This window comes from Lissotriton helveticus, chromosome 7 (genome assembly GCF_964261635.1).
Source record: "Lissotriton helveticus chromosome 7, aLisHel1.1, whole genome shotgun sequence".
Classification (NCBI taxonomy): Eukaryota; Metazoa; Chordata; class Amphibia; order Caudata; family Salamandridae; genus Lissotriton; species Lissotriton helveticus.
The window spans coordinates 364,826,783-364,848,759 of NC_136068.1; positions in this window are offsets into that span (position 1 = coordinate 364,826,783).

Sequence of the window (21,977 nt, forward strand, 5' to 3'; positions counted from 1 at the left end):
CATATTTAGTACATAGTGTCTCATTTGTGAGTCTCATTCATATTAAAATCATTTTTTGCATACCAAGTGCTAAAAGGCTTACAAAATCACTTAAACCTCATCACTATATATAACATAAAAAACCCTTTTCATTAAAATCACTAACATTTCTCTATTTTATCCCCCAATCATGTGGTTCACTCTGATGTAGTTGCTTCCTCAATTAACGATCAGAATGCTTAGCATTGCATGTCCGTATACTCTAATTCCTATACATTGCCCATATTTATCAGTAAATACTAACAGCGTTTATCATTCCATTTAAATATGCATGCATCCGCCGATCGTTCCATTCCCTTTGTTTTTTATCACCTATGCCTCACATTTCCCTTTTCACTTCGCAACTCGAAAAAATTAAATTGAAAGCAGCTCAAGTTCTCTCACTGAAACGCCCATTACCTCTCCCTAACGCGCTTGCTTGTTATCCTTCAAGTAAAAAGTTTCATAATCATCATATCGCTCTATCATCACTTACATTTTTAAACCAAAGCGCTAGCATTGCATACCTGTTCTGAACGTTCTCACCGCTACAATCGACAGCTTCAATTCTTTCATGATCTAGTGAAACCACCCTTATTTGAACCCCTCCCTTTCGAGACCACTCCTCTTAATGGTTAAAAATGTTTAAAAAGTAATTGAAGGTGTTAAAAGCGACGCCAGATAGGCTCAGCAACTGTGCGGTGGGTACGGGCAATAATTTTGCCCCTTTACCTGCTTGTTTACTGGTGCCTTAGGGTTTAGGCACTCACCCAACCTGCACGCAAATGAGGAACATGAGCAGTTCCGATTGAAAATGATGGAAAAACGGAGTAATATGGAGTGCTCCCCAAAACCCCCTATGTAATTATTAACATTGTAAAACCCGACTTGGGGAAGCACCCACGAAAAAACTGATGAACTACTGAATACGAATGAAGGCATGCAAAAGATCTGACCAAATACACACACGGAGTAAAAACCTGGGTTCTTGGATGAAACTGAGTTACATAGAATTTTGACATTGGAAGTATTTATTTATTTTGGAATACTGTGGCACTATGAAATAACGTAACATAGCATTTGCTTGTAGAGTACATAGTACATCTTTGTAATGAGGAATGTTGGATTGTGGATATAGTAGTTAAGGAGGTACAAGAAAACACATCAACACCGCCCCCACGGCTAGGCAGCAATTAGAACCGTAATGAAGAGGAGTGGTCTCGAAAGGGAGGGGTTCAAATAAGGGTGGTTTCACTAGATCATGAAAGAATTGAAGCTGTCGATTGTAGCGGTGAGAACGTTCAGAACAGGTATGCAATGCTAGCGCTTTGGTTTAAAAATGTAAGTGATGATAGAGCGATATGATGATTATGAAACTTTTTACTTGAAGGATAACAAGCAAGCGCGTTAGGGAGAGGTAATGGGCGTTTCAGTGAGAGAACTTGAGCTGCTTTCAATTTAATTTTTTCGAGTTGCGAAGTGAAAAGGGAAATGTGAGGCATAGGTGATAAAAAACAAAGGGAATGGAACGATCGGCGGATGCATGCATATTTAAATGGAATGATAAACGCTGTTAGTATTTACTGATAAATATGGGCAATGTATAGGAATTAGAGTATACGGACATGCAATGCTAAGCATTCTGATCGTTAATTGAGGAAGCAACTACATCAGAGTGAACCACATGATTGGGGGATAAAATAGAGAAATGTTAGTGATTTTAATGAAAAGGGTTTTTTATGTTATATATAGTGATGAGGTTTAAGTGATTTTGTAAGCCTTTTAGCACTTGGTATGCAAAAAATGATTTTAATATGAATGAGACTCACAAATGAGACACTATGTACTAAATATGTTATGAAATGTCACATATTGAGCAGAGCCAAGTTGTTACTGAATATTGTGTTTCTGCATTACTTCCAGGGTACCCTGACGAAGAGCACTTGATGCTCGAAATGCATTGGTTTTTGAATAAACGCTGTTTTTGGAAGAACCCTCTGCCTCTGTCGTGCTTATGCAAGAAGTCCGGATGGGCACAGCATTCGTACTAGAAATTTGAAAATTGCATCAAAATCCCGAGTGTGGAGTGATACAAAGCATGCATTAATGTGGATTAACGGATTCACCAGAGACTGATACAAGAATGGTTAAAAATGTTTAAAAAGTAATTGAAGGTGTTAAAAGCGACGCCAGATAGGCTCAGCAACTGTGCGGTGGGTACGGGCAATAATTTTGCCCCTTTACCTGCTCAATCTAGAATAGATCATAACTTCATATCACATAATGTCTCAAAATACATGCGCTCCGCTGATATAGGCATTTCAGATCATGTCCCTGTCTCGATTCAATTAGATATCATTTCCCAAACCAGATTGCCTAATAGATGGCGGTTTAACAATTCACTTCTTTTAGATATTACATTTACTTCCTCTTTTACTTCTTTCTTTCATAATTATTTTCATTTTAATAAATCAGATGATTTGTTCTCCCACATCGTTTGGGATTCATTTAAGGCAGCTGCCAGTGATTTCATCATTAGATATGTCTCTAACAAACGGGAAAATTCTTGTATTTCTAAAAACAAGCTCTTAACTAAAATAAAAAAGCTTTGAACACTCATTTTATACTTCCAAATTGAAGCATTGTTTATCAGAACTTATTAGCACCAAAATCCAATTTAATGAGGAGACTACTGATAACGCCTCATTATATTTATTAGAGTACAGTGGGAAATGTTATTGTGGTCAAAATAAAGCAGGTAAATTATTAGCTAATTATCTTAAGATCAAATAAAGCAGGCTCCATATTGAATCCATTTTTGATGCAAATTAATGACCAAACTTTAAGGACTCTGAAATATTAGAAGAATTTGTACAGTTCTATAAATCACTTTACACTCCAAAAACAGAATCCTTTATTTCTGATAGCTCTCCTTATCTTTCTTCTATTCAACAGTCTTCTGATCCCTTGTTGAAATTCGACTCCCTGGAACTGGATGTATCCTAGGTGGAGTTACTAACTGCCTTGCAAACTCTTAAAAATTACAAAGCCCCGGATCCAGATGGATTCACGGTTGAATTCTACTTACACTTTGCTCATTTGCTTATTCCACATTTCTTCAACCTTATAACCTCTTTCCTGTGCTCACATGGATCCACTGGTTGGATTTCAGAGGCTCTGATTTGTCTAATCCTTAAGGAAGGTAAAGATCTGCACTTTTGTAAAAATGACAGGCCTATTTCTTTGGTCAATGTTGACTATAAAATCTTTTCTAAAGCTCTAGCTATGCGCCTGGAATCTTTTCTCCCTAAATTACTGGGCAAAGAACAGTTAGGTTTTGTCAAGGGAAGATATAGTATGGATAATACATGCTTATTTCTTAATATTTTATCTAAATCATCACATTACTCCGATTCCCTTGCAGCAATTGCTTTAAATGCTGAAAAGGCATTCAATTGAGTGTGCTAGCCTTTTATATTTCATACACTTAAATGGTTTGGTCTTTGACCCCAAATTATCTCTTTTATTTCTTTATTGTACAGGGATCCCAAGGCTGCCATTTTTGCAACTGGCCTAACTTCTTCGTATTTTATTTTACGTACAGGGGTTCGTCAAGGTTGCCCCTTATCCCCTTTTCTTTTCAACTTAGACTTAGAACCATTCTTATCTAGAATAAGGCAAAATAAACATATTCATGGCTTTACATCTAACACCCAGCAAACTAAATTGGCAGCATTTGCGGATGATGTTCTGCTCTTCCAGTGTCTCTACAGGAAGTTGACTCTTACTCAGCAGTCTCTGAATACAAATTGAATAATGAAAAAAGTGAAATATTGCCTCTTACTAAATACACTTTTAAGGAAGACTTTTTAATATCAAACTTCAAAAGGGTCCCCTCAACACATTAATTATCTTGGAATTTGGTTCACCCAATCTAAATAAACTTCAATTTATTAAAACCTGGACAAATGCTTAATTAAAACAAGTTCACTCATTGCGAGATGGCATCCTCTATATCTGTCCTAGTGAGGTCGACTTGATACCATCAAAATGATGATAGCTCCTATCATATTATATGTCATTTCGAACCTTCCAATTCCTATACCACTCAAAGCCCTCCACAAGATGAACTCATCACTTTTGTCGGTTCTATGTAATAAAAAAAGATCTTGAATTACATTATCAAAGTTGTCACACCCAAAATCAGAAGGAGGCATAGACTTCCCTGATTTTTCTAAATTTCATAAGGCGTTTCTCTTATGGCAACTTTCAAGCTGGCTCTCGGACTCCTCATTAGATTCTCCATTTTGGGGTGACCTTGAAAAATCATTTGTCTCCCCCTTTTCTTTTCAAAATATTAGTCCTTTACCTGCAAACCACAAAACACATCTACACCGATTCTTTAATATTCTTGTAAAATTCTTGATTTCAATACTTCTTTTTACCCTACTAATCTTGTTGCTTTTCTCACTTCTACTATTTGGCATAATAAGTTTAGATTAATAAATAATAAACCTGTACACTGGAAGTCTTGGTGAGACAAGGGACTACTTTGGGTACACCAACTCTTCGATTATGACACACTTCTCCTATTTTCACAAGCTCGTCAACTTTTTTTGCCTTCCTCTCTGTTTTCAGTGTAAATTTCAGACTTTACAAACTGCAGTATATACTGCCTATACTCATTTTCAGTCTTCCTCTTCCCCTCTCCCTCTTTAGAATTTGAATGGAATAGTTTCTTACGTACAGGCCCTAAGGCATTTAACCTATATTCTCATCTGACTCCCTCCCGTATAAATAGATCCAAAACTAAGGTAGAAGTATCCTGGGAACAGGATTTAGATATGATTTGGCCTATATCTCTCAGGAACAAGATTTTGAAAAAAATTAGGAAGTCTTCCAGAGCAGCAAACACTACACAAACTCTTTTTCATCTAGAATAGACTTTTTCTATCTGCTGCATCCCTACATAGAATGTACTCGGACTTGGGGTGGGCGTAATTTGTGTAATTGCGTTATGCAAATCTCCGCGAAACGGTAAAAAATCTCTGCAAACACGCAGAAATTTCACGAACACGCGGAATTGCTTGTTCACGATGCTTTTTTCCTGTTTGCAATCACTGTTTGCGTGCTCGGGGGGAAATATCTCACAAACACGCACTTTGAGAACGTGAACAAGCAGAAAATTTCACGAAGTTGCGGAACGGTATGCTGTTTATCAGAATCACAGAACTGGATACTGTTTCTGGTTATCCTATTTCCGTTGATACGAAACAATTACGTTTATGATCTCCTGTCACACGGTTTCTGGATAATAGTGCGCTCTGCTCATTTGCTCCCACTCCATCGCAACAAGAAGTTCTTCATTCTCCTTGACTTTCCTTTTTTGGTATTAATGCTATTTTACTATGTTTATTGTGCTGCCAAACCAATTATATATTCATACTATGTTTTATATTTCAATGTGCAAGCCAGTTTTCCTCATTTCCTGTTATTTATTGTTTCCTCCTCTTATGTATAACGTTTGTATATTGAAACTAGTTCATATGTCATTTCTCCTGTTTTATTGTATTATGCATTAATGTCTGAAGATTCCTTCAATAAATTAATTTTTGAACTGGAAGAAAATAGACCAAATCACTATGTGAATCCATTGCAGGAAACTAACCAACGTCAATGTCTGTGAACTCAAGGTTTTGTTAAAAACACCATTAAAATGTAGATAATAAGATAATGGTACAATAAAGTGATTCCACACAAATAAGTGAATTCAGTGGTGTAGGTTCATTTGTTTGTACGTACATGGGTGTAGTTTGTCATGTAAAAGGGTCATTTGTGGGGAGTAGAGAGTGATGGTGTAGAGTACGACATATATCTTGGAGGTGTAGGGTTAGAGTGGTATAGGTTTTAGGGATTATATCATAAGTCATATTAGTGTTGTGTTCTGTGCATGTGGTGAAAGATGTAGGAGATAGTATAAAGGTATAATTGGTTAAGAGCTGCGGATAACGATGGATTACCATTTGAAATCTATAAGACCTTTCAGACGGTGCTGCTGCCCTTTTTGACACCTTTTTTTAATTCAAATAAAGGATGGGGAGGCTATATCAAATAATTTTAAGGAAGCTGTTGTGGTATGCTTTTTCAGGAAGGATAAGGATCCAGGGGACCCTAATGCATAAGGCCCCATCAGTCTACTAAACGTAGATTATAAAATTCTTATGAAGATCTGGGCAATAAGATGGGCCAGAGTGCACAACAGGTGATCCATTTAGACCACACCAGGTTTGTACCTCATCGATTAATGGCTGCAGATACTTATTTTTTTATGCATGCAATGGATTACCCATCAGTCAGCAAGGTCAAGGCGGCTATTTTAATGCTTGATGCAGAAAAGACGTTTGACCTTGTTTACTGGCAGACTTTGTTTTTTATACTACACAAATGTGGGTTTCCTGCACAGTGGGTCAGAATGCTACGAGAGCTCTATGCAGGTTCAGGGGCTAAAATTGTGTTTAATAAAGAAGAGGCAGATATAGTAAGGATTATATGTGGGACAAGGCAGGGATGCCCATTGTCCCCTCTCCTGTTTTCACTATTTATAGAACCTCTGGCAATAAGAATACATAACAATTTGACAGTTATATCTCATATGCCCAAGATCAATTTTTTGTGGATTATATTATGTCATCTTTCCAGGCAGATCCAATAAATATTCAAAATGCTCTTGATGAAATACAAGCTTTTTCAAAGATAGGTGGCTATAGACTAAATCAAGCCAAGACTGAGACCCTGGTGTTTAATGCTAAGGCACAATGTCTTCCACTGCTGCTGCAAAGGATATCGCCAAAACCTGGGAATATTTGCATCCAATAACTATGATCAATTCTTTATGCTTAATTATGTAAAACCACTTAAAAAAGCAAGGAGACTTTTGGATAGCTGGTCCTAACTTCCCCTGGCATTAATAGGCAGAGTGTCTATGATCAAGATGTCCATTCTACCATGATTCTTTTTTTTGTTTATTATTCTCCATCTTAAAATACATAACTCTTATTTTCAGGAATTAGACAGAATGATTCAAAAATTAATTTGGGTAGACAAACAGCCAAGAAACCGACTATCAATATTACAATTAGATAATTTGCAGGGGGGCTTAGCCCTCCTGTATTTTGAAACATACTATCAGGCAGCATTGCTAAATGAATTAGTCCAGCTTTCAAAGGCACCTTCTAAATTTAAAATGTTATTAATAATAGTATGCTATCTGAAAGTGCAGTAAAACTACCTGTCTTTCTTCATTCTTTTAAATTGCTAAAAAAGAACAAGGTACACAACAATAATGGCCTTAACTTCTTCTAATCAATGTTTTTTTAAAGTTCTCAGAATTCCTACGTGCCATCCTGTTATCGAAATATCTGATCTCAATTCTGGGGGCTACAGTTCTCACACAGGATTCCTGAATTATGGAAAGAAGCAGGGTTTACAGGAGTGGGTGATTTCTACAACTATCCAATTTGATAACATGGAAAATGCTAGTTCAGCAGGTGGGGCCCAAGAATACAGCACTCGGTTTTAGCTTTAATCAAATATCCATTTTCCTAAGACAGAACTTTGTGATGGTAAATACTTCGGCATTGATGTACTGACGCAAATGTATGAGAGCAACTCACTTGGAGTGGGGATCTGAAACTCTCTGCTACAACTGATACTAGGACAGAAAGAGGTTGATCAATTTTTGCCAAAACAGATAAAAGAAACTGAATGCAGTGTCACTAATAAAGAATGGCAGACCATAAGTGAAGTGGGGCATAGAGCATTAAGAGCAGCTAACTATAAATAGATGGCTTTTCTTTCAAGATGTTTGACCTACTACACACCGCAAAACCTACAGAAACTTTTCCCACTCCTCTCTGGGCATTGTTTTAGATACCAGGCTCCAGTCATGGGCACCTGGAATCATGTTTCTTTTTACTGAAGTATCTACAAGGTTTTTGGGCACAAGTTTTCAAAGCTATACATTTAGCAATATCAGCACAAATTAGGTTCTCTTTAAGATTAGTTCTATTTGGCTCTTCATTTGAGGTCTATCACCTGAAAAAATATCAGCAACATTTGACTTCTATTGCTATAGCTGTAGCGAGATCTCTGATTCTCCAGAATTGAATATCAGACATGATTGGTATGCAAAGATAGATAGGACCTATACATGGGAAGAGGCATATGCTAATCGGATAAGAGATTTGGTCTGAATTTTCCTCACTCTCTGAATGATTGATAAATGCTTTATTCCAACTGCTGTGTCTTTTGAGAACTCCTAGAACGATAGGTGGGTTAAAAGGCCATATACACAGAAGATGGGAAGAATATTGCAATTTGTTTCTGTTATTTTTCATAGCAGATATGATCTATTTGCAGTAAAAAAAATAATAATTTCTCTCTGCACAGTGCACTTTTGTTGTGATATTTCTATATGCACAAGGTTGATTTTTAGTGTAATTATAGTCAATATTTTGCTAAGAAAATCTTGTTACGTATTGACTTTTTAGCTGCTACTATTATAGATATTTTATAGGGGGACTATCACTACTATTCATGTATTTTAGCATGTTTTCCCATGTACCTAGTATATTTATCTATTTATAGTCTGTTCTAAAGCTATTTTGATTGTTAACACAGAGATTTTCAATGGAAGAGCGGTTTTACTTCTGCTATTTTTTTTCCAGCTTTTACTCTATGAATTTGTAAATCTTGATTTCATCTACTCAAATAAAAAAATTAAAAAGGTGTAATTTATGGGTGCTGTAGGGTATATCGGGTTTTAGGTGTAAGTCGTGATTTAGCTGGTATGGGGTGTTGGCGTGGAGCACAATGTTGCTGGCGGTGCATGATTCAGGGTTGTAAGCACCTCGTACAATAACGAACATTCCTATACAGCATTTTTGCCTATTCCATGATTTCCAAGAATCTCTTTTAAGAGGTACGTCTGCAAAAGGTTTGTGATTTTCATAAACAATAAGAGTTTTATAGTTTTATATAGCGCAAACTAGACCAGAGACATCGGGTATCAGAGCGCTGTACATGAGCACCAGTTTCGTTACAGGAGGACACATTCATTTATGTTGGGCACCGGGAGATTAAGTGATTTGCTCAGAATCACAGGATGTTGAGCGTCGTTGCCGAGACTCTAACCCGGTTCCCCAACTTCGAGGTCGATCGCTAGGGCCATATTTATGTAGATGTCACACAGCGAAGCAAGTCATCTTGCTGGGCTTGCTGTGTTACTGGGAAAAGGCAGGAGTGCGCTGTATACACCACAATTTTGCACATTCCTGTCATTTTCCCAACTCCTGCACTCAATGGGCTGCCTAGCGCCAATGCAGGCACCTTGCACAGTGGTGAAAGGGTGCATGCATTGCATGCTGGATTGTTTTTGGACAGAAAGGGGCCCCTTCCTGCTCAAAACCAATCTCCTGAGGCCTTTTCAACACACATAGAGGATGTAATGAGGAGAAATAAAGATAGTTCTCCTTATTACGCCTCCCCTAGGAAAGTATAGCATTTTGGTGTATTCCCAGATCTACCGGTAATGGTGAATCTGGGAATGCATCAAAATCCAAGGGAATTACATCGGCACATCCATGCAACACCCATGTAACGCCTCCCTGAGGGGCAGCATAATGCAACACAGAGATTTTCGCTGCATTGCGTTACTTCTGATTTATCAAGTCACTCAGGATCACCCAAAGTGGCTTGCGCAGCTTGAGAAATCGCATTTTGGAGTTTGCGTCACACATGCACCATGTTGCATGGAGTAAACGTGATGCGAACACTTGAAAAATAAGCGTCTAACAGCGCTCTTGTGATAATTGGTGCTTTGAGAGCACTGCAATATACATATGTGTGGATTGAGCCTGTAGGAGAGTAGGGTCTGCTTCCTATGGCCACCCCCACTTTTTGCTGTGATTTTCTGTTTTTTTGACTTTAGTGTGGCTGTGGGCCTGCTAATCAGACCCATAGCCCAGCTGTTCTCTCTCTAAATTGATACCATGTACTTTAGGTACATACCTGATTGGGTATTGGGTCACCTTTGTGAGCCCCTGTATACTGTACCATAGGTACCCAGGGCATAGATGCATCCAAGGCCTACCAGGGGGATGAAGCATGTATAATGCCACCCCTGGCTGGCCATCCAAACTGACACCACAGGCTGATCACTCAGCTTGGGTAAGGTGGTGTAATCACCCCTTACTTAGATATAGTATATCTATATCTACCTTATATATAGACACAAATACACCTATAAGTCACCCCTATGGTAGGCCTTGATAATCCTGGAGGCAGAGTGCTTGCTTTTATGTGATAGGGTGCCCTAGCATTAGCTGAGCCCCTCTGCAGCTTTCGGAACCATCTCCTTATAGCTGTTCTATCCATACCATATACTCTTAAGTGCATTATAATCCTCGCGGTTAATGCTAACTTTGGTTTGGCTTTGATTTGATTTGATTTGATTTGTCAATTTATAAAGCGCGTGAATGCCCGAGGGCGTCTTGGCTTTATCAAAACATGTTGTGTAAGGTGTCAAACACTTTGGAATACTACCCCCCACCACCACTGGTGGTGGGGGTAGCATTCCACCCTTCTAGAGGGAAAAGACATGTATGCTACTGTTTTACCCGGTCAAAGTTAAACAGAGCCCCAGCATCACAAAATGGATGCTGCTGCCACAGACACAAGTCTGACCTCCTGCTGCTGGACGAAACTCCGGCAGGGGAGGCCTGGACAATAGGTTTCCTGTCCAGGGAGGTGCCAGCTCCTCCCCAGACAGGCTGATGTGTATTGGAACAGGGAGGGCTGCAGCAGCAGATGCTTTTTGAGACACTGTCTGGGGCACACAAGGTGCTCCATGCATAGCCCGGTTCAAACCAGTTGCTGGGGCACTCCAGCCCCGCTCTGGCGTGAAACTGGACAAAAGGAAAGGGGTGTAACCACCTCCTTCCCAGGTCCACCCATAGGAGGGACCTAGCAGGTAATCCAGCCCATTTTCTTAGTATAAAGATAGGAGCTGTGTCCCCAGGACTTTAGATTATCCTGGAATGAAACTTTGATACAGAACTCTTGGACCTTCGACGTTCTGTTTTGACCAGAAGACTGAAGACATCTCCCTTGTGGTCAAGGAGTGAACACCCTGTGCAAACAGGCACCACCAGTAACTTGCTGGTCTGCTTTGTCGACGCTCCCGCCAGAACCCGAAGACTCATGCACACAGGAACTAGACTCTCAGACTTCTCTGTCTCCGACCCACATCCACAGCATAGCTGAGGCCCGTGGCGGACACGAGAGACGTGGGACCGGACACCCTGGACATCCTGAATTTTGCTAGCAGCTCAACTACCGAGGTACCCTTGGAGTTGTGCATTGGGGTACGAGTAGCTCCAGATCCAAGCGCCATTTGCACCGAAGCTCAGCCCTCCACACTCCACGAGTGCCGCGTGGGGCGCACTCTTGCATTTCAGCACAATGCATGTTCCCGGTTGCTAGCCCGCTGGCTAGTGAGCCCCCTGAACACAAACTTTTAACTGCTTTCCTGGTTGCTCCAGGCTTGCTACAGCTTCCCTGCAAAGGAGAAGCTCCTCAGACCTTGCTGGTCTGCTCCGAAGACAATCCTTGCTTCCTTTGTGGATTGCGTTTGCCAAGGCTTGTTGGGTCCAGTCTGGATACTGACACGGCAGTCAACTAGATCCTTTATGAGACAGCTCGAATCCAGCTCCTGGTTGTCGTCGACACCTCCTGGTCCTTGTGGCTGCAGAGACAAGCTTCACCTCTTCACCTGAGATCATCGCGACATCGCCTGGCTCCTTCCTGGTTCCTTCCTTGTCACTGGCTAGTGACCCAGACTCTGTCCCCTCTGCTTTCAGGTTCTTCACATCTTCGATCCACCCGGACACTCTTCCTCTGGCCGCCTGCAGCATTTCTTTGCAGATCTCCATTGAAAGCATTGATGAAACCCGACACCAAAAGGCACCTATGCACCCTGCTTCCATGGGTGAGGTAACACGAGCACTCCGGTGCTCCCGTGGGTCTTGACTCTCAAAGTGTCCTAGTCTACAGGGGTTTTGTCGTAGTCCATCCGGAAGTGCCCTTAAACAGTAACTTTGTAACTTCTTTGTTCTCCATTATAAGTCAATAATAACTCGCGACTGTGTTTAGACACTGCACGCGTCTCCTGTGGGTCTCCTACTTCCTAACCTTTGGTTGTTTAGTGTAGCCTAAGTGATTCCCTAGGCCCTATGCCTATTCACTATTTCTGTAGTGGTTCTTATACCACTTACTTAGTATATGGTTTGTGAGGCCCCTAGGGCATAACTGTATTTGTGCAACTTATTGTATGCTAACTTGTGATGTACTTCAATCTCTGACCTCATAAAGAGTGCAGAGGGGTTGTGTTAGAAATAAATACATATATATTTGATATATTCCTTGTGTGGTGTCCTTTCATTTGGTATTCAAGGGATTATAATTGGTAAAAAAGATTGCTTCACATGCTCTCTGAAGTCTTAGCCTATGACTGCTGGTCCATGCTACCACTAGGATAGCTGGTCTATAAGGTTGACTTTACGACCACCATCAATAAGGGTCGTTTAGACTGGTGCAAGGTGCCCACTAGAATAGTGGACATCATTTGCCTGGCTAACTTCTCACAGAGCCTGTCTGTCTCCTGGGAGATTCTGAATAGAGGAGCAGCTTCACAGCCCCTTGGCCAGCAGCCTAAACTTGCTGATTGGCTCCCCAGCTCCCAGCCAACCCTGAGCCTTCCTCTCACACCTGCCCAGGCCCCTAAGGGTTTGCTGGGTGAATCCCAAAACATTTACCTCCATTTTGTGAGCTGCAGTTTCCCTGTGCCCCAGATTGCAGTGAACTAAAGACTAGGAGATGGTAAGGAGGCAGACTAGTGCTGTCTCTTTCCTGAACTTTAAAAAGCGATATTCCCTACCTGTGATTGTGTCATTTTTACCTGTTTTGCTTGTGGTTGTTACAGTTCAAAAATGTAAGCTTTTAACCTACCTGTTTGAGCCCTTTCAAGACCGGTCGGGATTAGGGTCGGAAATGCTGCTCATTTTCATACACACTAGCACCCATCCTACACCAGCCATGCCCACTCACAACATGTGTACTCTACTAATTTACTACAAACTATCCCTATACAAAATTCTGTGTCTCAATGCCCACTACAAAACCACACAAACCACACCAATACACCCTTATATCCCAGCTACCACACATTTGCACCATCGCCTACATACAGTTCACAACTCTATCCTATACCACTAGCCAATCCACTCATGACTAACACAACCCAATTGCACACCATACTGAACTATATCTAAACCAGACACACACTTCCTGCTCTAATGGCTCCTAACAGACCCCTTTTTGTCACTAACAAACCTATACTAAGCTTTCCTTCATTTCTCCAACTAACACCCTCCTCTTCTTTCAACCACAAAAAGACAACCACACAACATTTACACTCCACTACACCACACATATTACCTCTTGCAGCAAACAAGTCTAAGACAAACACTCACAACTGTAGCACATCCCCTCTTACACAAAATACACTGTACTCACAATCACATCACCACTCCCTTCCCTTACAACTGTCACACACAAACAAAAGTATACTAACAAATCCATTTCATAAAACGAATACATCAGCATCCCCTTTCACTACTCCTCAAAAACAAAACATATCACACACACCAGCACAACAAAATCTCTCAAGCGCAATACCTCATAATACTTACCATCAAAAACCACAAACAAACACCCACCTTTCAAATTACACAAATGAACAAACTCCAATACCAAGCTTTCACTCTTCCACCACACAATCCCCAACACATACAACATCGCAACTCTCTTTCAACCGCCTCTCATCCATTGCACAATATAGAACCTTACTACATGACACACATGCTGCACTGTCACCCCTGACTCATACACCTTTTGCCCTAAACAACACAATCAAAATAAGCAATGTGCCACACCTCGCAACGTTGCTTCTCCAAGTCTACTACACTACAAGGTTACACTTCAAAAACAACACAACACACCAACTCACCCTCAAACACCATCTCCCCCGTACACACACAGACCAATCAAAATGCCTTCTTAGCCTACTGGACGAAGAATACAATATAGAAAAGCTACACAATTGCTATCCTCATATACCTAATACCAACACTAAGGACACACCTGCTGCAAGCCCACAAAATACTGCTGACTCCTCTACAAAACAAGGTCACACTATCTCCAAAGCACATTCTCTAAACTGTCTACTAATAAATGCTTGATCCCTCTCTAAGAACAAACATCACATCCACAACCTTCTCACTGACGCAAAACTAGACATACCATTCAATCAATCAATCAATCAATCAATTAGTCTTTATTCGATAATTTTTCAATCATAAAAGACACAATACATCATAAAAATGTCATTAGAAGGGTAGCACCCTAAAAACATACAACCTTACAAAATGTAAAAGAAGCATTATCGAAAGACCCTAAGAATATTTCATAAAATGACTTTAAGAACATTTCTAAATAGAATATTTCATCAGAAAACTATGAGAGAGGAACCGCTGACCAATCTTACCTTAAAGTAATAGTTCCTAGAGGATGGAGATTTTTCATTCGCAGTGCCCATGCCCAGCTAAGAAATTTCGCAATGGCTATAACAATCTCGGGTTGGGTATTTGTTACCAAGATACGCAGTGCTACCTTACCGGATCTCGTACCTAAGTTGGAGCAAAGCGGCTTAAGCCACTTGTGACGGGGGCTACTGTAGGCTGGACACACAAACAATACATGACTAATCGACTCTTCCTCTGATAAACACAGGGGACAGTTAGTGTCTGGAGCATTGTTCCAGTTTGCCATAAACGATCTTAGCGGAAGGGTGCCCACTCTGAATTGGTGATATAATTTCCTGTCGCCAGGTTTCGTAATCAGATTCCAGTAGGCCTCTGCTTCTACTACAAGCTTATGTCCCATAAAGATACCTGTGAGTGTGTTACTGTCCACCACCGACAGGGTCTGCTTAATGATCATAACCCAATAGAGCGCTTTGTAATCATTTTTACTGGGAAATGTATTCCCTATCGGGTCATCCCACAGATGTCTAAGCCCCATGTCAAACAAGTTACGGTTAAGCTTCTGGAGCCATTTAATTTTTTAAGACAAATCAGCATTTCTAATGTACACTAGAGCCTGTGCATAAGTTACCAATTCTGGAGTGGTCCATAGCCTCCTCCAGTAAGCTAGGGGTCTGAATTCCGCTACCTCATCAAAGGAAGTACAGCCTAAATCTAATAGCAGAGGCTTAATAGGGGTGAATTGTGGGAGGGTGGTCAATGATCCCAGAAACTTGTTTTGTGCCCTAACTAGGGGTATACATTTTCGAACCCCCAAAGTTCGGCACCATATATTATAGAAGCTCTGATTTTTCCATTATAAATTGATATTGCTGGCCCCACTGGTTTAGTAGTTGAAAGACGGTGTTCATACTATTCATTACTGAATCATGGTTGGGAGATGATATGGCTCCAGTCCTGCATGAAGCCGTTCCTCTAGGCTATCAAACGATCACCCAAAATCGTATAGGCAAAAAAAGGATGTGTCCTAGCTGTTGTGTTCAGGCAAACATTACATATCACTAAAGTTGACGAAGTCTCCATAAAAAACTGAAGCCCTTTTCACCAGATGCAATCCTACACAATCTTCCTCCTGTAACCTCCTGCTCCTTAACATACCTCCACCTAGCAAGGCAACGTTCCCGGACGCACTTCTAGACATAGTTTCAAACACTAGACTCCATCCTATGCATTCTGGGTGACCTCAACAATTGGTTCGACAAACCAAATATGCCCCATCCAAAAACAATCCTCACTGGCCTAGAAGCACTGAACCTTCATCAGATCATCCACGAACCCACACACATCACTGGACACATCCTAATTGTCATTTTTGCCAATACAGAACTAGTTACCTTTCAAACAATGACTCTGGTCACATGGTCAGACCCCCATTTGCTTGCCTTCCAACCTAAAACAACACTAGGAGACACACCTAAAACCACCTTGCATGCATCCACCTATCGGCCGTGGAACAAACTCAATTTTGAACACTTAGAAATACAACTAACATCCAGTAGAGATCTAGAAACAAATTCTGTTAAAAAACTAAATGAGTGGCTACAGGAAGGTTTTGATATCCTGATACCACAAAAACACTCAACAGAGCAAAAGAAAACAAGCACCTTGGAGAGATACAGAGGTAAAACAACAAATTAGAAAGCTGAAATGTGTCTAGCTCAAAACAAATGCCAACCAAGACAAACTTCGCCTACATAAAATTAAGAGATTGTACAAGTCAGCTACTAAAAAAGTGAAGAAAAAATACTCTGCAATGCTAAATGTGCAAATAAAGAATTCTATAAAATTTCAATGAATTTTGTAAACCAAATTGCCTAGAAGCAGCTCATCCCATTACTCAAGAGTTCAAAGACAAACTGGCAAATCATTATACAGACAAAGCAGACACGTTGGACCAATACTTAAAACAGAGACAAAGCATCAGCACTAACCCTTTTACAAAGCTAAAATTCAAGAATATTCTAACTCAGCCTTTCCTTCCCTTCCAACACATTCCACACAATCAATTTATGGACCTGGTCAAAGAAAGAAGAACTGTCGGCAGCCCTTCTGACCCGTGTCCTCTGCAAACCTTCAAGACTATTTTTCTAACAACCTCTTCTGCCACTCCAGTAAGAAGAATCATCAAAAATTCCTTAACTACCAGAATATTTCCAGAAAAACTGACAAAGTCATACAGACGCCCATTACTGAAGAAAACAAACTTGGACCAGCTGAACCCTGACAACTACAGGCCAATTTCAAAGGGACCTTTCCTGGGGAAACTGATAGAAAGAGCAGCTTTTGCCCAGATGTCACAATTCATTAAAGAGAATGCCATTCTTTCATACTTTCAAACAGGATTCCGTCCAGGATGAGGCTCAGAATATGCCCTCCTTGCCATCTGGTGTGAACTGATGAACACAGTTGACTGCAACTGGGTTGCTGCGCTACTTCTCTTGGACCACTCGGCTGCCTTTGACACAGTTGACCATGACACTCTAATACAAAGCCTCCACGAAGCCGACATAGAGGGGACTGCTCTAGACTGGATTGCGTCCTACCTTTGCAACAGAACTAATGTCATCCATACCCCACCTTTCTTATCCAAACCGTACTTTACAAAAGCAGGGGTCCCTCAAGGCTCTATTATCTCTCTCATGCTTTTCAACATCTACATAAAATCATTACTAGCACTGATCAATCAATTTCACCTCATGTGCTATAACTATGCAGATGACACCCCAAATACTGTCTCAGAGCTGTGAATCGATGGATGAAGTGGAGCCATCTGAAATGGAATACTTCCAAAACGGAAGTTCTCCTGTGTGACAATTGGAAACATTATGACCCGCTCACCATGTGGCCTGATGATCTGGAAACACTGCCTAAAATATCAACGGAAGTAAGAAAACTTGGAATAACCAAGGACTCCAAGCTATCAATGAATGCCCAAGTGGACAAACTAACAAGATCAAGCTTAGTTACTATCAAAACTCTGAGACTAATCTTCCCCATTTGGGATTTCCACACAAGGTCCAGGCTACCATCTCCCTTGTTCTGTCCAAACTCGATTACGCCAATAGCCTCTACCATAGATCACCTTTAACAACCATTAAAAGACTACAACAAATTCAGAACTCGGCTGCCAGACTACTCCTACATATAAAACCACGTTCAAGCTGCTTTGTATCACCCACAAAGTGATATATGGACGGGACCACTCTTCATCAGAAATAAAATCACCAAACACATTCAACAAAGGAACCTCCGCTCTAGAGTGTCACCTCGCCTCAAAATTTCAAGATACAAGAAAAAACAATGGGTGGCACATCCTTCTCTGTTCAAGCAGCCAAACTATGGAACTCTCCACCCCCACACCATAAGATCCACGGATAACCACCTTATTTTCAGAAAACTACTCAGGAAATTGGCTCTTCCTCACATAACCACCATACGCAAACAGATAGAAAAATACAGCATATTTCTCTTTATATAAGCGTTTATTTGTACTATAGATATGTACCCATATCTGTGTATTGCTTTGTATAAACGTGTAGAATATGTATGTTTAAAAAAATATTATACATATTCATCAGTTCTGCTTAACAAATGCACATACTACTGATAGTTACATTATTCAATGTTTTTAACATGTAAAGAAGTGTCTGCATAAATAAGTACAATTTTATCATAACTATCTACAATTGCTTCACTATTGATCTAAAAAAATTTATAAATAAATAAAACTTATTTAAAGTACAACAACACTTGAAAGACAGAGTTTATTTAATGCATCTTTATTCTACATATACAACCTTCCTTTATGCATCTATATACATTTCATGGACTTATTGAACTATATCTTTATTACTTTTGGATCTACATATTTATTACTTTGTTTATTTATGACTTTTCTTCTAAATCTGCATATCCAATGCACTGCCCTATTTTTCACCCTATACCACTCTCAATATACCCACTAGCTCAACTCTCTGACTCATCTCAAACCTCTTTCTACTATTCTTTCCAATGCACCTGCCTATATCTCACCCTATACCTCTATCAATATACATTATCTCCACTCTCTCATTCATCCCAAACCCCATACCACTACTATGATCCCCAAAATAACCCTTCCGAGACTCTTCCCTAATCCACCCCTCCTTGCATCTTCTCATACCTCTTTTTACTATTCTGATCCCCCAAAACAAGCCTTTCTAAACCCTCTCTCTGACTCCTCCTCCTCCACCTCCCGTTTACTAATCCCCCTCCACCTCCCTCCTTTTACTCATCCCCCTCTACCTCACTTTTACTCATCCCAAGCCCCCTCCTACTGCTATCAGCTCGAAAAACAAATAAAAAGCAAATTCTAAATCCTTCCTTTCTATTCCTACACTATCTTTTCAATCCAAATAACAGACTAACATGTTCACCACTCAAACTAATTTCATATTTCACTATACTAATACACCAAAAATCCTTTATAGGTTCCGGAGTAGCGTGCTACTTACCGAAAAAAAATACTTCAACCCCCCATCAGGGGTAGCAAGTGCTATATACATGCAAACCTTTTTTCCCTTCTCTATCCCTCCTCTATCCTTCTCATTCCAAACAATCTGACTAACATATCCACCACTCAAATTGCTTTCATATTTTTACCAAACTAATTCACCACTAATCCTTTCTGGGTTCCGAAGTAGTGTGCTACTTGCCTAAAAAAAGTGCTTCAACATCCAATCAAGGGGAGCAAGTGCTATATAAATGCAAACCTTTTTCCCTCTTCTTTCCCTCCACTATCCTTATCAATCCAAATAACTGACTAACATATCCCCCACTCAAATTCTTTCATATTGTCACTATACTTATTCATCACTAATCCTTTATGGGTTCCGGAGTAGCATGCTATTTGCAAGAAAAGCACTTTGATGCCTCTTAGGGGTAGTGAGCGCTATATAAATGCAATTACAATACAAAACAATTCAATGAAACTGCACAAACAGTCAAAGTAGTCATGTTTATTGCAAAAAGTAAATCACTATTTTCACCCTGTTTTGATTACTTTTAAAACCATCTGTTTGAAATTCCCACGACTTTTAGTGCCAAAATATATCAATTATAAGTTGAAGGAGCCAGTTACCTTTTGTAAAGGTGTGAGCTGCGTTACTGTTCAGTAACTTTTGCTTTATTTCTGACCCAAAATAATATTGAGATATGCAAATTATGCTACAGATCTTGGATTATGTGACAAGTGCTGCAAATGCACATAATTTCGGTGTCCCTGGGTATAGTTAAAGGTAGTTCAGTGGGTACAGGTGGGGCCCTAGCTGAGGTAAGGGTGGGATGCAACATGCATTGGGTTGGCAACCTTACAAATGGCAGTTAAGTGCTGCAGCGTTGGTGAGAAAACCAGGGGGCAAATTTACTATTAAAGTGGCGAAGCGTGTCGTTAAGCCAAGAAGCCTAACGACACTCTCCGTCACTTTAGAAACGCAGGGCTGCAGCATATTTACAAGAATATGGTGCAGCACTGTGTTTGACCCTTCATTGGTGCTAAATTTAGCCGCCTAGAACTAACACTCTTATTCTACTATAGTCTATAAGTGATTACTTTTGTGTGCAACCCAAATTGGTGATGTACCCTTTAACAATCTACATATAAAACATGTTATTCAAAACATACACATTAAATGGGTAAAAAAAATACATCAGCATGGGAATATCTTTTTTTCAAAAGAACCCAGATGTATTAGCGGGGTTGTAGATGGTGGTGTGAGAAGCAAGTTGTGTAGAACGTTGATGATGGATTAAGATGTGGGTGATGGAAGCGTTCATGGTGTACAAACATGGGGCACATGAACAAAAGTTTGAATTAGCCAGTTCCTACTTGTGATTCTAATTGTCTGCTCCCACCTGTTGGGAGCTTTCAAAATGCTTTAACCAGGTGGAAGCAGACTTTTGTTTCCCTTCCAACTCTCTTGTGGGCAGGGATACTCAGATTGCTAAGGTCCAGCCGGAGCAAGCAAAAACAGCTGCTCCGACATGTTTCAGAGCATTGTCAGCTCTCGCAGCACCCAAGATGGTTACATGCAGGAAGCCAGCGGACAAAGGGTGCCCTGCAGCTCCTCCAATGCCCCCTAGCACACTGTGCTGAGGGTACCCTGGACGGCAACTGAGGCACCTATGTACAGTCACTATTGGCTCGGGAAGGGGGACTTCCCCCTTCTTCTCTTTAAAGGCCCAGGGGGAGGGGGCCCCTTGGCCCCTCGTGGCTTGGGAAGTGGGTTGCATGCCCCTTCCCCTTTAAAAGTTGCTTTGGCCCCCAGGGGATAAGGTACCAGGGGCCACTATTGGCTCAGGGAGGAGGGGTGCAAGCCCCCTCCCTTTAATAAGAAAAAAGACCACAAGGATGGGGCTTCTTGGGCTGTAAATGCTCGCAAAGGTGGACCTTACGCCCCTTTCCCAATGAATATATAAAAAATGCACCAAAATGAATGATAAATGAGTGGAAGGAGCCATTTATTTTTTATTCACTGCTTCTTTAAAGGAGCATTTCATAATGCCCTGCAAGGGCATAATATTGTTATATTTTTTATATATAGCTTTGAGCTTGGTGGTGCCCCTCAAGGGGCCACCAGACCCCCACCAACAATAAAAAACAAAAAAAGTATGTTTTCTGGGTCAATAAATCAATGACCCCAGGAGAACTTACTATATTTTAAAGCACACCTAGCTGGAAATCTATGATCTTCAGCTGGAGTGCAAGGCCCTCTTGTGGTTGTTTCAATGTTTGCATTTTCTGGCCCGAAAAATGGTAAAGAAAGACTGAGCGACATGTTGGTTGTATTTTTTTTTTTAAACAATGTGTCTCTAGCTATTCATTTTAACATTTTTCACCCACAAAATGTAATATTAAAAGCTATGGGCCATTTTATGATGTAGGTCAAATGAGCGCCTGACAGCCATGGTTGCGGGATCAGGATCGGCTGACAGGTAGTCGTGGTCCCATCCACCGAAATACGATCTTATCGCAATTTAGGTGGTCGGAAACATGCCTTTTGCCATTGAGGCTTGTGCTGCGGCTCAAGAAAAGGGCCACAGCACAAGTCCCAATGGCAAAATGCATGTTTATGAACATCCCTGCACCCTGAGGGAGGCACCATGCGGTGCTTGGTACAGGGTGCATGGTTGTTTGTAGCGGCAGCATGTGTACCCCCTGGGCCGAATGGCGGAGCCCCAGAGGGGACAGGGGCCCTGCTT